This window comes from Acanthisitta chloris, unplaced genomic scaffold (assembly GCF_000695815.1).
Source record: "Acanthisitta chloris isolate BGI_N310 unplaced genomic scaffold, ASM69581v1 scaffold8079, whole genome shotgun sequence".
NCBI lineage: Eukaryota > Metazoa > Chordata > Aves > Passeriformes > Acanthisittidae > Acanthisitta > Acanthisitta chloris.
The window spans coordinates 76,328-90,316 of NW_008693088.1; positions in this window are offsets into that span (position 1 = coordinate 76,328).

Here is a 13,989-nt window from a genome sequence, read left to right on the forward strand (position 1 = left end):
AAAAAGTATGGATGGACAACAGCTCTTTAAAGAAAACAGTTTGTTACATTAAATGTCAATGCAAAGGAATGAGTAACTGCTCAGATATAGCAACCCCAGCAGCAAGAGCAAATAAAGCAGAAAACAGACTGGGTTAAAACCTGCAGACACTCTCAGGACTATTTATATCACAAGACTTAAGTTTTATGTAAATAAAAGCCCCAGTTGTATAAGAACAAACAGCTCTTTAAAGAAAACAGTTTGTTACATTAAATGTCAATGCAAAGGAATGAGTAACTGCTCAGATATAGCAACCCCAGCAGCAAGAGCAAATAAAGCAGAAAACAGACTGGGTTAAAACCTGCAGACACTCTCAGGACTATTTATATCACAAGACTTAAGTTTTATGTAAATAAAAGCCCCAGTTGTATAAGAACAGACTTCCTACTTTAGTTCTATCTAGCTTTTGGTACAATGTAACAATTAAATGAATGTAATAAATAAATCAGATTTAAAAATACAGCAATTTTGTACTCACCAACTGCAGTCATGCTGCATATACTTTTTCTTTCAGCAAAAATTCTGAAGACCAGAAATGGAGTAAATTTGTAACATTTTGGTCTTTATTTCAATTATCCAGACTTCAAAGTGTTTCTGACTCAGGTGTTTGGTCCACTTTGATTCCTCACAGAAATGAGAAGTCTCCAAATTTTTATTTGAATAAGTCTGTCTATTTGTATCTACCTAATGATATTAAAATTTAGGCTAAAAATGTATATGTTCTGGTACAGGTTGCCACAGATTTGAGCCAGAATTGGAGAGGAGAAACAATGTGAACCTGAAAAATGGAGGGAAAAAGCTTCTTTAGACACCTTTAAACTTCCTAAATATCTGAGTGAAGTTTCAAATCAGTTAATCCAACTGAACTCATTCACCCATACTGAGACAAACCTACTGCAAATCTGAATGGAGTGAATGAAAAATCAAGAATAAATATGATGGGATGAACACATAATACAAACTGTAACAATGTTAAGATACCAGAGAGCTGTAGTGTGTAAATATTTTAGCATTTTCATTCTTGAAATAGAAAATATTGGGACTTTTAAAATTCTTTTCAAAAGTCCCACTGAGTTATGGTGCGCATGCAGAATTGCCCCTTTCTTTGTGAAAAGCATGGCTGGGCATGACTTGACATTGCACCTCCAACAGCTCTATAGGCATTACACTTGCTTTACACACATGCTAGCAAACCTACCTGCTGCCTTATGTTATCTGGCTTATTCACATAGCCGAGAGCCAAATGAAATGTTTTGTAAAGCCAGTCATCTATTCTGCTTGACATAAAAGTATGTTATTCAAATATTTGAAATGGTCATTAGAGAAAAGGAAGATGGTTCTGGTGAATAGCCAGAGCCTGGGACAAGTCGAGTTTTGGACACCAAGGACATTACTCATGTGAAAGCCTGGGCTTGGCTTCCCTCAGGAATGGGCAAAGTTCCCAGTTCCTTCAAACATCTGTTTGATATTAACACACTCACTAGGGAAGGATTCAAGGAGCGCAGAGCTGGCTCTTAATGTCTCAGCCATGGAGGCAAAGCCCAGTTTTCTGGCAAAGGGTGTTTAGGAGTTTAGGGGGCCAGAAGGGAAGAGGACTTGGAGGGGTCAGCTGGATTCAAGAAGAAATGAGGAACAGAGCAAGTCCAGGGCAGGAGCAATCTCCAAGGTTAGCCAAACAGCAGGATGGAGAGAGGAGAGTGTAATCTCAGGAGGATCTAGAGGCAAGCAGAAAGACATCAGGTGGGTCTGGAGCAAGGGAATACAAGAGAGCCCTGTGGGGCAGGTGGTGGGGACACTGGTCAGGATGAAGCTCATTGCCTCAGCTTCAGAGGGTGTGGGCAGAAATGGTTCCTTCAGAGGATGTCTGAGAGCCGACGAGGGACTGGAGAAAGAGCAGCATTGGGCCAGAAGGAAACCTGATAAAGAAAATGAATCTAGTAAGAAAATAAATTATTGGGAATTGTGAGAACTAAAGGAGAAAATGCATCAAGATGATTGTATAAATTCCTGGAATAGATTGGTGAAATGAACTAAAAAGTGGTGGCTTTGTCCCTGAACAGGAAGATGCTTTCTGAGCTATATGGTGTGAGTAGATAATTTCAGGATCCAAAAGAGAACATCATAAAATCATAGAATATCCTGAGTTAGAAGGGACCTACAAGGATCATCAAATTCAAACTCCTGGCCCCGCACAAGACCACCTCCAGGTGAGACCACACCAGCTCAGAGCAGAGGAGGACAATGACCTCCCTTGACCAGCTGGCAATGCTCTGCCTGATGCACTGCAAGACACGGTTAGTCCTCCTGGCTGCCAGGGCACACTGCTGACTAGTGTTCAACTTGACATTGACCAGGACTCCCAGGTCTCTTTCAGCACTGCTGCTCTCCAATGTCTCATTCCCTAGTCTGTCCGTACCGGGTTACCCTGTCCCAGGTACAGAATGGTTACATGAATAGTCAGATGGTTGCAGGCCTCAGGTGATGCCTAGAGAAAGCACTGTACAAGGGAATACCCAGTCAAATGTACTGCAGAGGCATGGCAGTGTACCTGAAATTGCTTTCATTCTTGCTACTTCCATGGTATTTCCATTCCAAACTATTTGTTTGGCTATTTTGGAGAAGTTTCCTGGACCTTTCTCAATTCAGTATCCCAGCTTTTAAGCCAAAAATATGGCAGCAGCTAGTTGATTTTGACAGCCTTGCAGATACAGTATATCAGAATTCATAACTGGCTGGCAACAACAATGAAATCAGTAGTCCAGGGACAGCATGCAAAATATTAACACAAAATGATTGCCCACAGCCAGGCCTGTTTGGGTTACATCAGCATTCAGAATCATCACCGTAGCCTAAAAGACAAATAAACCACTAACACCTGAAGGATGGAAGAGCTGAAATGTGCACAACAGTGCCTGCTTTCTCTCTCACTGCTGGGAGAGCTCACAAGTTACCTTAAATCATACAACCAGCATATGGTGTGTCTGACAGATTCGTTGTGGCACACGCAGAGCAGCACATCTCTGGCCCTTTGGTGCATCATTTGGTATGTGCTGGCCAGACAGGCACTACCCACAGCCCTGTAAAGCCCAGCTCAGGCCACACCATGGGCAGCAGGGCACGTCTGCTCACAGCAGCTGGCACAAGATAGAATGGCAGTGCACAACATATCCCACAGCTCTCACTGGAGGAAGAACCCCACCGAATTCAATAGCTGTTTGTAGGAGTAAAAGCTGTGTGGCCTTTGCGATGTGACCCAATAATAATATTGCAGGGACTGAAGAGGAGGAGAATAGTGGTAGCACACAGCAAATAAAATATGCAAAATATCTGCATCTGGTTGAAAGAAAATGCAGCAGCAGAGTCTGTTATCTGCATAATTTTCCCAAACAAGCTATAGGGCTGCACTTGGATTTCAGACAGCAGATCTGGGTCTTCTCTAACTGAAACAAATGAGTGTTTGCCAACTACTTCAAAAGAAGTGTTTAAAAACGAGACTGTTAAACAGCTAAGGGAGCTGATGTAATCATATTTTAACCCAATTATCTTTTCCAATATGTATTTGTCAGCATTTAATCCCATCTGCCATTGTGCTGCCCAAGTGCCTAAATTGTATCGGTCCCTCAAGAGTTCTCTAGTCTTGGCTAACCTAACAAATTCTGTGCCATATGCAAATTCTAATTTGCAAATGTTCTCCCTCATTTCCAGACTCCATTAAACAACTGGTCTTATTATGGGCACTCCTCAGTTGATTCTTTGCCACTTTGGAATTTTACCAATTCTTCTGGTTTATTTTCTACCATTTTACCAATTTCTAATCTATGACAGTGATTTACCTCTAAACCTTTGAATACCATGTTGTATTCTACTAATGTTCTACTAACCCCTTATGTGAGCTGTTGAAAAAAACAAAACACTAAAAAAATTAAAATAACATTGACCAAACAGTTACTTTGGTCTCTCTTATGTTGCCACCACAAAGTGATGCTAGCAAATTTGAAAGTAATTTTTCTTTTCAATAAAATATTCCACTTTACTGCTTTTATAAATTCTTTTTATCTCTGCAGATGTTTTATTATTGTTTCTAGTTACTATTTTAGTCCATTTACAATGAAGCCCCCTGGTTTAGAATTTCTAGGAATATTTTAAATACATTTTCAATATAGAAGTGCAATATCCACTATCCAAGGTAATATAAATTCAGGTAATGGCATATCTTGTCTTTTGGAATAAAATAATCTGTGCCTCAGCTGAAGTGATTTAATTCACACTAAAGTACAACCATAGTAGGAAAAAAACTCAGCTAAAATAGTTGCAACAGTGTAAAAACCTATGAAGTTTAATACTAAATGACATGTCTGGTTTTATGATTTAAGGTTAAAGCCCCATGATCTATTTTTTCAGTTACTCTCATTCAGCAAGACATTTTAAGGTGAAAGATTCTAATTCTCATTTTCATTGCAAAGTCTTTAATAACATACTTGCAGGAGAAAAGAATCTTAGTGTACACAAAAATTAGTTCCAGGTGGAACATATGCTTGAGTCCTATGTTGAGTTGAAGCTTGAGAGGAAAATTATATATTTTGCTTGCATGAAAAGTCTATTGATGTAATCCAAAGTAGAAAACAGTTTTCATTTGCATCAAGTAACTCTCTTGCAGAATAGTAACTTGAATAGTTATTTCAGTTGATGGATGTAGGTAGCTAAATTTGAGTATTTAGACCCTGCATTTCAGACACAGACCCTTGCTAAGAGAATTTAACATTTGGAGCCACAGGAATGGCTCATTACTATAAATGTCTGCAATACTAATCAAGAGAGATAATGTTCTAGTCAGGATAATAATTAACATTTAACTGACTTACAAATGTGAAAACCAGGACTCTCAAAATCCAGGCATCAACGAATTGAAAGAAACAGGCATCTACTTTTTTTTAACTACTTGAATTCCTCTCTCTAGAGGACTGCTGTAATGCTTAAGGGGGGTGATAGCACATTGCAGTGCAGTCAACACTAATAGATCTAGTGAATGGAGATTGTACCTGGTATATCTTTTGTACTCTGAGACACAGCCAAGTTTACTGTATCCAAATAAGAAAAAAATGTAGAGGATTCCATCAAGAAGCTCAAATGTGAGTTAAAAGCAACAAAGTGACTGTGGTGTAATCCTTACTGCTTATATATGCCAGAATAATATCAACAATCTTTTTCCAGTACAACCGCCAGCAAGCAAGGAATAGTACTAGACTAAACACAGAATGTAAAAGAGCATAGAGAATTGGGGTCTGTGCTAAAAGAAACGTGAAACCCCAATGAATGGAGCAGAATGAATTGCAGACCATTCAGAGCAGAATTATAGGTTTCCCACGTGGGCACTAACAGCAGAGTTCCATGAGGTTTTGGCAACAGTACAATTTGCAACAACAACAAAAAGAGTTTGCTGAATTATTTAAGCATGAAATCAACATACCTCAGATAAAATACCCAATGTACGTTAAGCAAAATAACTTAAAAATAAAGCACTGAGTCTGAGAGGGAATGCAGTGGCTTTCATTCACTCTACTTGGTATACTCTTACTTCTCTGGAAATGCAACCTGAATATAAGCCAGGATATCCAAGGCAGATTATTGCAGGCAAAAAATGGCTGAAGATGTTTCCATGCAGTGCATGGACTAGGGTGGGCTGGGAGAAGGAGGAGTTTTATGAGAATATGCTCCTCCTTCTCCTCCCTTCCTTTTGCTCTGTTTGGCTTTGATAAATTCTTAGTGGTGCTAGCCCTGCCATCCCTGGTTTTATTTGCTTTAATGTTGTTGTTCATAGAACACAGGAGCCTGTAATTTTTCAGATTTGAGAAGATAGCTTTGCAAGATACACATCTTTTCTCTTTCTCCCTCAACAAATTTTCTGCAAAAGTGAAGAGAACAACAATTGCCTGTTGCTGACAAGTCAAATTTAATTTGGTTTAGGTTTTTCCCCTCCTTTTCCTGCCTGATACTCTCACAGTATAAGCATACAGATTTTTATGGAATTCCTGTTACATGTGGCATGGCCCTGTATACAGCTCACACAGGGAAGTCATGGTAGAAATTGGGGGTGGTAACAGAGGCTCTAATATATTCATAGGCCTTTCAGGTTCAAAAGGCTACTGCATGCAATGCATTACAAGCAGCACACATTTTTAATGAGGCAGGAGCACTGCCCAGACCCTCAAACAACTGAGAGGCAGAACTAACACGAACAATCAAACACATGCACAGCAATCATGGGGGAAAGGTGCAGCACGTTTGGTTATTTAAAAAAAAAATTAAAAAAATCAATTTTAGAGGAATAGTCTTCCATGAACTTCCTTGGAGAGAGCAGAATTAGTCAGTAACCTTTTAGACTGCTCTCCTTTTGCAAAAGGTCTGGAAAGTTCCCCTCTAATTCTGTTTCCTTTTGGCAGGACATTTGTCATACAGTGAGCATTTGCTTTATCATATCTCAAAAGCAACTGGTAGTAGGGAGTAAGGTGGTAGAATGACTGTGGCTTTGCCTTTGCCACAGGTGGGGCAGTGTTGCTTCTCCAATACTATGGCTGGGAGGCAAAGAGTCCTGAGTCTACCTGGGACTCCCCTTTCCACTCCTCTTTCCCCAAGAAAGGAGTTGAACAGCAGTTGAATATGTTGGTGGTGATCTATGAGACCTGTAAGGGGACTGAACAGTGCTGAAATTTTGCTAGTCCAAGTGTTGCAAGCTGTGTTGGAAGTGCTATCAAAAGCAAAGTTCTCCAGAGAGAGATGGTGTTTCCTGCCAAGCCTTGCTGAAAAAGAACCTTACTAAGGTGGACAGCGAATCAGTTGTGAAAGCTTATGCTTCATTAGAAGCTGACACTAATTGCTTTCTGTAGAGCACAGAGGAATGAAGCTCTCTTACCAACATAGTAACTAAGAAATAATAACAGCATCTCTGAATCAGAGGACAAGATGCAGTGAAAGTATCCAAAAAAGGCTTCTAAAGGCAGGAGATTATAAGAAAAGATCGAACCATCATTATATTACTTTAGTAATGAAATGACTGAATTTCAAAAAGGATGAATACAGCAATTTCTTACCCAGAAAGGATGTTGATGTGGGAAAAAATATTGCATTTAAATGTGAAAATAAATTCCTTTATTGCTCACTCCAGAAGTATTTTGGAATTGCCAAGTATTAGGGTGAGGAACCAAAAATAACCCCAAACCCAATCACATGAAACAAGTAGCCACTTATAGGACTAAAATTTAAGTTAATTAAAGAGGAGTCTGATGTTAGAAGATCATATTCCAGTGACCTGACAGAAAAACATCAAAATGTCTTTTTTTGGGCATTGAGGTCAGCTCCTTCGACTGCAGCAGATCAAACATCTCAGCTTTAAAGAATGACAGAGAAAATGAAACTACAAGAAAGTAGCCAAAAAGCAATTTGGTTCTAGGAAAACAAACAGCAGCAAAACTGCAATGACGCCTCAATTTTGGGACTGGAAAGAACCACCCTCTTAGTTTTCTAATTCTCCAGAAATACTGGTCCAAATTTTTCTTTATTACGACGGTTTATGCAAATTTACACACACACACCCCACACACACATGTACAATTAGAGTTTCACAAATGCTTGGAGACTAAACCCTCCACTCCCACAAACTTCACCCTCTAATTCTCCAGGGGGCTATATATTGAAGGAGTATTTATTTTTCTATAGCAGTGCAAAACTAAGTTAGTGAAAACAAGAGTTGGGCTTCTCTGAAATTTGTCCTATTTTCCAGCTGTGCAAGGCAGTAGGAGTGGGAAACTGCAGAGCAAGAGGCCACCAGTGCCACTAGTGCTCCTCAGAGTATTCAGAAGGGTTTGAATTCAGACCACTGTAGTATGAGCTATTGTTTCCTCTGCTGTTGCCCTTGTAATCCATAAAGGCTATTTAATGTGATGTGGGAGGAAGAATGCACTGAAATAAGAAGGGAAAACTAAGGGCATGAGAAAGATTATGCAAATGCTTTGGTTAGGGTTTTCAGTGTGTGGCTGTGTGATTTGTAGTCATAAACCAAAACACCTTATACCTGAATTTTACATATTACACAACCCCCAAGATTTTCTATTTGTTGCTCCTATGCTATTTTTCAAATTAACTTACAACCCTTCTTAAAATTCCCTTTGAGATGCACTGCATGTGCATTCACAGAAGCTATAGTGGGACCAGTGCTATACTGGATAATAAGGCCACAATGTATTGCTGTAATTTCACTGGAAGGTAAGGAACTGCATTTTAAGAATCCATAAACTTTCTTCTAAGATGATTACAGTGGTATGGATTCTAGGTTGACTAATAGGGTTGCAGCCCTCATGTGCAGACCCAACTGCTAGAAAACTTATAATCTGAATCACATTATATACTTTCTCAGCCACTGCATGATTTGTATAGTGTTAAATTTGATTGCAGTTTAGAAGGTAAATAAAATGAAGTGCCCAGAAGGGATTTTACTTTATTTTAACTTAAAAGCTGTTCTTCCAAAAACAGGTTCTTACAGTTAGTTGAGAATCTGGTTTCCTCCTACTATACAAGAATAACTTTCTACCTGATTTCAGAATACTACAATGTAAGCTCATTGCTTTTACAGTTTCCTGTGCAAATTTTGCATTATGAATTGATCTGTTTGGGGCTTTCCGTGGAATCCAGACCACAGCTTTTCAGCAGCAACTCATTTTCTTATGCAATAGAGTACTTCTCCCAGTTCGCCCTTTATGGTTATTCATCCCCAATGATCCAGGTCAGAGGCCCTTTGGAAAGTGCAGTCCAGTGCCTGCAATTCCATAATGCTTTGTAAAGCATTTTAATCTTTTTCCTTTCTAGGTTCTATACCACTTCCAGTGCATTTTAAACTAACATCTAAACATATAAATCTGGTTTATCAGAATAGCCTCATTCTCTCCTAGGAAAAGGAGCAGGCATTCTGGACACAGCTTATCAGTATAAGCATCAGTATTACATTAACACAGCAAAGAAAAGGTGACAGAAACTGCTGTCACGACTTTTGAATCAACAGTGACACTTCCAGTTGTATGTTGAATTATACACCTTCTACTCCTACCCATTGAAGGGGAAGGGGGAACTCAGTAGATACAGATTCACATATGCAAAACTCCTGGTCTTTTATGAGGAAAGCATGACTGCATGCCATAGGAACCTGCCTGCAAAAGCAAAGTCCCATCCTGCATGTAAAACCACCTGTCAGGATCAAGAGCTCTAACAGTCACCTCTGCATTGCATGATTTCCTCCTTCAGTACAAAACGGTGAGACTATATAGCAAAGTGTGGAATATATGTGCTTCTAGTATACAGTCTAGCCTGAAAATCAGTCTCCTAAATCACTGTATCATTGTTTCTCAAATAAGCGGAGCCAAAAGTACACATTAATGTGTTCTGACTTCTGAATATAAAAGACAAAATGGTCTGTGCACATAAAATCAGGCATGATTTAAGAGAAAAGTACTTAAACTTGATTGCCTTTACTTTGATGTATCAAGCAATGAAATACAGAATCTAAGAGTTTGCATCTAAAAGCAACATTTGAAAATGGGTTGTTACTTTTCTCTGAATTTCTATTCCCATTTATTTGATATGAACTTGATAGACTTAGTGCTATATTTAAGGAAAAGAATGAGGTGCTCTACTGTGTCACTAGTTGGGATACTGAATGCAGAAGGAAACAATCAGAGCTGTGCTGCCCACAGAAAGCAGTAAAAACAAACCTCTACACAATAATTGTTTGAAACAGATTATTCTTGTTCCTAACCATTGCTCATATTTTTATCTCTTTGTATTGTCTTATCTGTTTGCATTTGGATTTTCATGGCTTTAAATAGTTCCCTCCCAGCTAACAAGTACCCAAATTCCAGGCCCTCAATTTTCCTTAATTTTTTCCATTTGAAAAGCTCAGCTTTCCCATTTGGCATGAGATCCCTTGTTTTTGCCAGGCCTTTGTTAGCTTGTGAGGATTCAGCAAAACAAGCCCTTATTGGCCTGATTATGAGTGGTGGGGAGGTGCCTTAGAAACATGGCAGTACAGCTTTTAGTTTCACCTTGTTAATACAGAATGGAGGCACATACCCTCATTCTTGGTGGGACAAAATGCAAGAAGACTATCAGGAAGGCAATAGACCTATTGATCTGAAGGTGATTTTGCTTTTGGTCTGAAGGAGCACAATTTTGCTGAACCATTAGCATGCTTTAAGTTCTGCTTTGTTAAAAAAAAGTTTTTAGGAGAGGGGTTTGCTGAGATCTACATTGTGATTCTAAGATATTTTTCTATATCACTGAGGTAGTCTGAAATTCCCATAGAGTGTATGCAGTAAGGAGATTAGAGAAGGTCTTCTAGTACTTTGAAGAAAAAATTGTATTATGGAATTTTGTACTTGCGTGGGAATGGATGGCGTGCAGAATAGTATCAGTTTGACTGAGGTAAAATAGCTGAAATCATGTGGCTAAGAGTTGCTGGTTTTGCTCTGCCTTTTGGGTTGGCATATAGAGAGCACTCACTGTTTAAGTCTTGATCTCACCATCCATAAAATGTGAAAGACACTGTTATCTGGCTCAAGGGGATGCTGGGAGATCACGTAATGTTTGCACAGCTATTTTAAAATATGAAGTACTGTGAATTATGCAGTATAATTGCTGAGAGCAAAGACTTATCCTCTCTAAAGAAAATGAGAATGACAAATTCTAAAGAAAATTATTTTGGAGAGCGTCTTTAACTACATTAATCTACACTATTTATCTATTTGCTAATTAAAATTATTTTAGTCTGTTAGAACAGATCAGAACAATTTACATGAAAAAAGACACCTGACTGTAGTTGTCACTAAAGTGTACTCAATCCGATGGGAAAATCATTTAAAAGTTAGCACTGTACTTTCAAAAGGTCCCCCCTTCTTCCATGCCATGTCTTCATAAGCTACTTAATAATTTAATTCTTTCTGTGTCTGTGTTTCAAGTTGGTTAAATCTGAGCTGCTAAGTGGTGCTTTCCTTTCAAGGGATTCATTTACTGAGGAATCCTCTTCACTGTGATTTAGTCTTTCATCTTGTATGGATGTTGCTTTACTCATCACTAATTCACACCACACATCACAGGCTACATCAACATCTGCATCTTGTGGATGGAAAGTTTTCATTTCTTTCCCTTTAAGAATATCTGTCATTCTGCAGCCCCAATCATCAGCTCCTAACAACCTTCCCAGCTGTACAAAAATGCATTCTGAATAAACATTGGAAGGAAGGAAGCATAAATATTTGACAGCATTCACAGTCGAGGCAGGTTATTAAGCACTCTGCGTTTCAGAAGAATACTCAAGACTGTCTTCCAATGAAGCATTACAAGTGAGACTCCAAGTATTTTTTAATCTAAGTAAGCTTTTACTTGGGAAGAGGCTATTAGTGCCTGGATATGAAAAGAGAAGACTGTGGGCATGCATAGCATTTTGCAATTTCATTTTCATTTTGGCTGGATTTGTGATTATCATATTCTGCATACCTGAATCTTTGTTACTTGGAATTTAGCATGCCCCAAACAGACAGTGTAACAGAAGTTAAAACGAGAAATGAATGACTTCCTCCCTGTGGAATTAGTGAATGCTTATCCCACAGGTCCAAACTTTAAGTGGTTTGGTTATCTGAAAGACAGCTTGGTTCTCTCATTCTCCATCTGGGAGATGTTTAATGCTGTGGTGTAGTAATATGAAAACTACAGAAGAAAGCATTAAGAGGGAGGATAAATTGCATTTATTCTCTCTCTCAGTGCCTTCACTAGAACTTCAGCAATTTTCCCAATAATGCCTGTGACTGCCCATTTAAGTCTCAATGAAGTAAAACCAAATCCTAATATGAACACATCATTGGAAAGCCAGTCTAATGAACTTTCAAAAATGTTTTTAACTATAAGACCCAGCAGCTCCTTGACAGATGCAGTAGTTTATTTTAATTTGATTTCTAAAGTTTATAGTTTTTCTTAGCAGGCTGACTTCAGAATAACTTCAATAACCTAGTCTAAATTAGGTCCAAGTGTATTCCTTCATTAAAAAATTAGCACAAGTGCATGTAATTATTCCTATATTTATAGCAACACCGGCAATCTCTTACAAACTTCCCGGTATAGACATATATCATAAACAGATCATTGCAATCGCTGTTCTACTCCTAATATGTGGCCTACTTAATTTTTGGAAATCTTGCAGTCTGGGCTGCTGGAAGTCAGGAAATCCTTGCTCCAGCCCTCCTACACCTGTGCAGAGCTCTACTGCATCTGCACAATTAGTCCAGCTGGGGCTTCTGGCACATATGCCTGCACTGGCAGAGCCAGTTCTTCAGATTATAAAACACATAGATTAGCAAGATTTTTCCAGTGATGTCAGTAGAACACTTTTGGTGTTGGAGCTTGGCTGGATAACGTTCCATATTAAAACATGGATTTTTGACTAGACATTGACCTAAACTTAATCTTTTTTCCAAACAGTCCCAAACACTGCAAAAATACTGAAAAAATTACATAGTGGATTTGTTTTGCAGTGATCAAACATGACCAAATACATTTTCCTATCTGAATTTCTATTGCATGTTCCATTTCTTTTTAGCTTAATGTGACATTTGCCATACAGTAGGTGACACAACTCCTGAAAATGCAGATGGTGTCTACAGAGCATCCCATAAAGCTCATTCACAGGAACATACTAGACATAATCAGCAAATCCATTATACACATTTTTAGTTTTTTTCCAAATGAGACTTAATCTTAGCATAATCTTTGGACCACAAGTGATACTGAAGCATACAAACCCAAAGTACATACCCATACTATACTGACAGTAAAATACAGCACAAGATACTACAGTCAGCCTGACTGTACATTTATGAACCTTAGTAGAGTAGGAATTATCTTGTACATGCAAAAAATGTCACATTCTAGGCATGAAGCAGACACATTCAGCACTGAGCACTCAGTATTTAAGTACTTAATTCCTGTCATCTAATAGAGCAGCTCTAACTACAGGGCAATGAAAGACCAGGCATCAGAATAACCAAGCATGTCAGTTCAACCACAGCAATAAGCTCCTGACAGAAAAGGACAAAACTCAGGGAACTCATATTTCTGAATTTCCTTGAGGTATAACTGTACAGGCTTCGATGCAAAATGTATGGTAAAGTTTCAGCTTTAATGTTTTAAAATATATGTCATCCATATCATATCTTAAACTAGATTATTAGAGAGAAAAATTTAGTGTAAAATGCCTTTCAGAATTAGCACTTAATGTGGAAATGCTTAAGGTGCATTTATATATCACACAGTAGAACATAACTGACCTCTAAGAAGACAAAAAGCAGCAGGAAAAATTATACTTACTGCCTTTCAGAAAAACACAACACAGCATGAGCATAAATAATATATGAATTGTAGTACATCAGTATTAAATTAATGAATCTGGCCTATAGAAAGCCAAAGACTGCACAATCCTACAAAATCCTACAGCCTGTAATGGTTTTCTGAGCAGTACTAACCAGGACAAAATCTACCCAGGAACATGAATATAGTCAAACATTGAAGTTGTTTCAAACTTTATAGAAAAAAATACAATTGTCAGTGAATGAAAGGTAGTTAAATAAATGGGTTTTATTTGTTAGCTAGTCTCCTATGCCCTGAATGTACATACATTTGAAAATCTTGTTTAACCTGATTTTTTATAAGTATCTTGTTCCATTTCAGTGTAATCTTTTGAATGTGTTACAGCAACAAGAACTCATATGTCATATATATTCAGCATCTTCAATTTGATAAGCTAACTAGTGCAGTGGCATAAACTGCATTTTCCTGCTTTCAGACTAAGTATGTTATTTTTGTCTAATCCTCTGTTTTACACCAAATCCTTCCCAAGGAGTCTTAAAAATTCAGAGC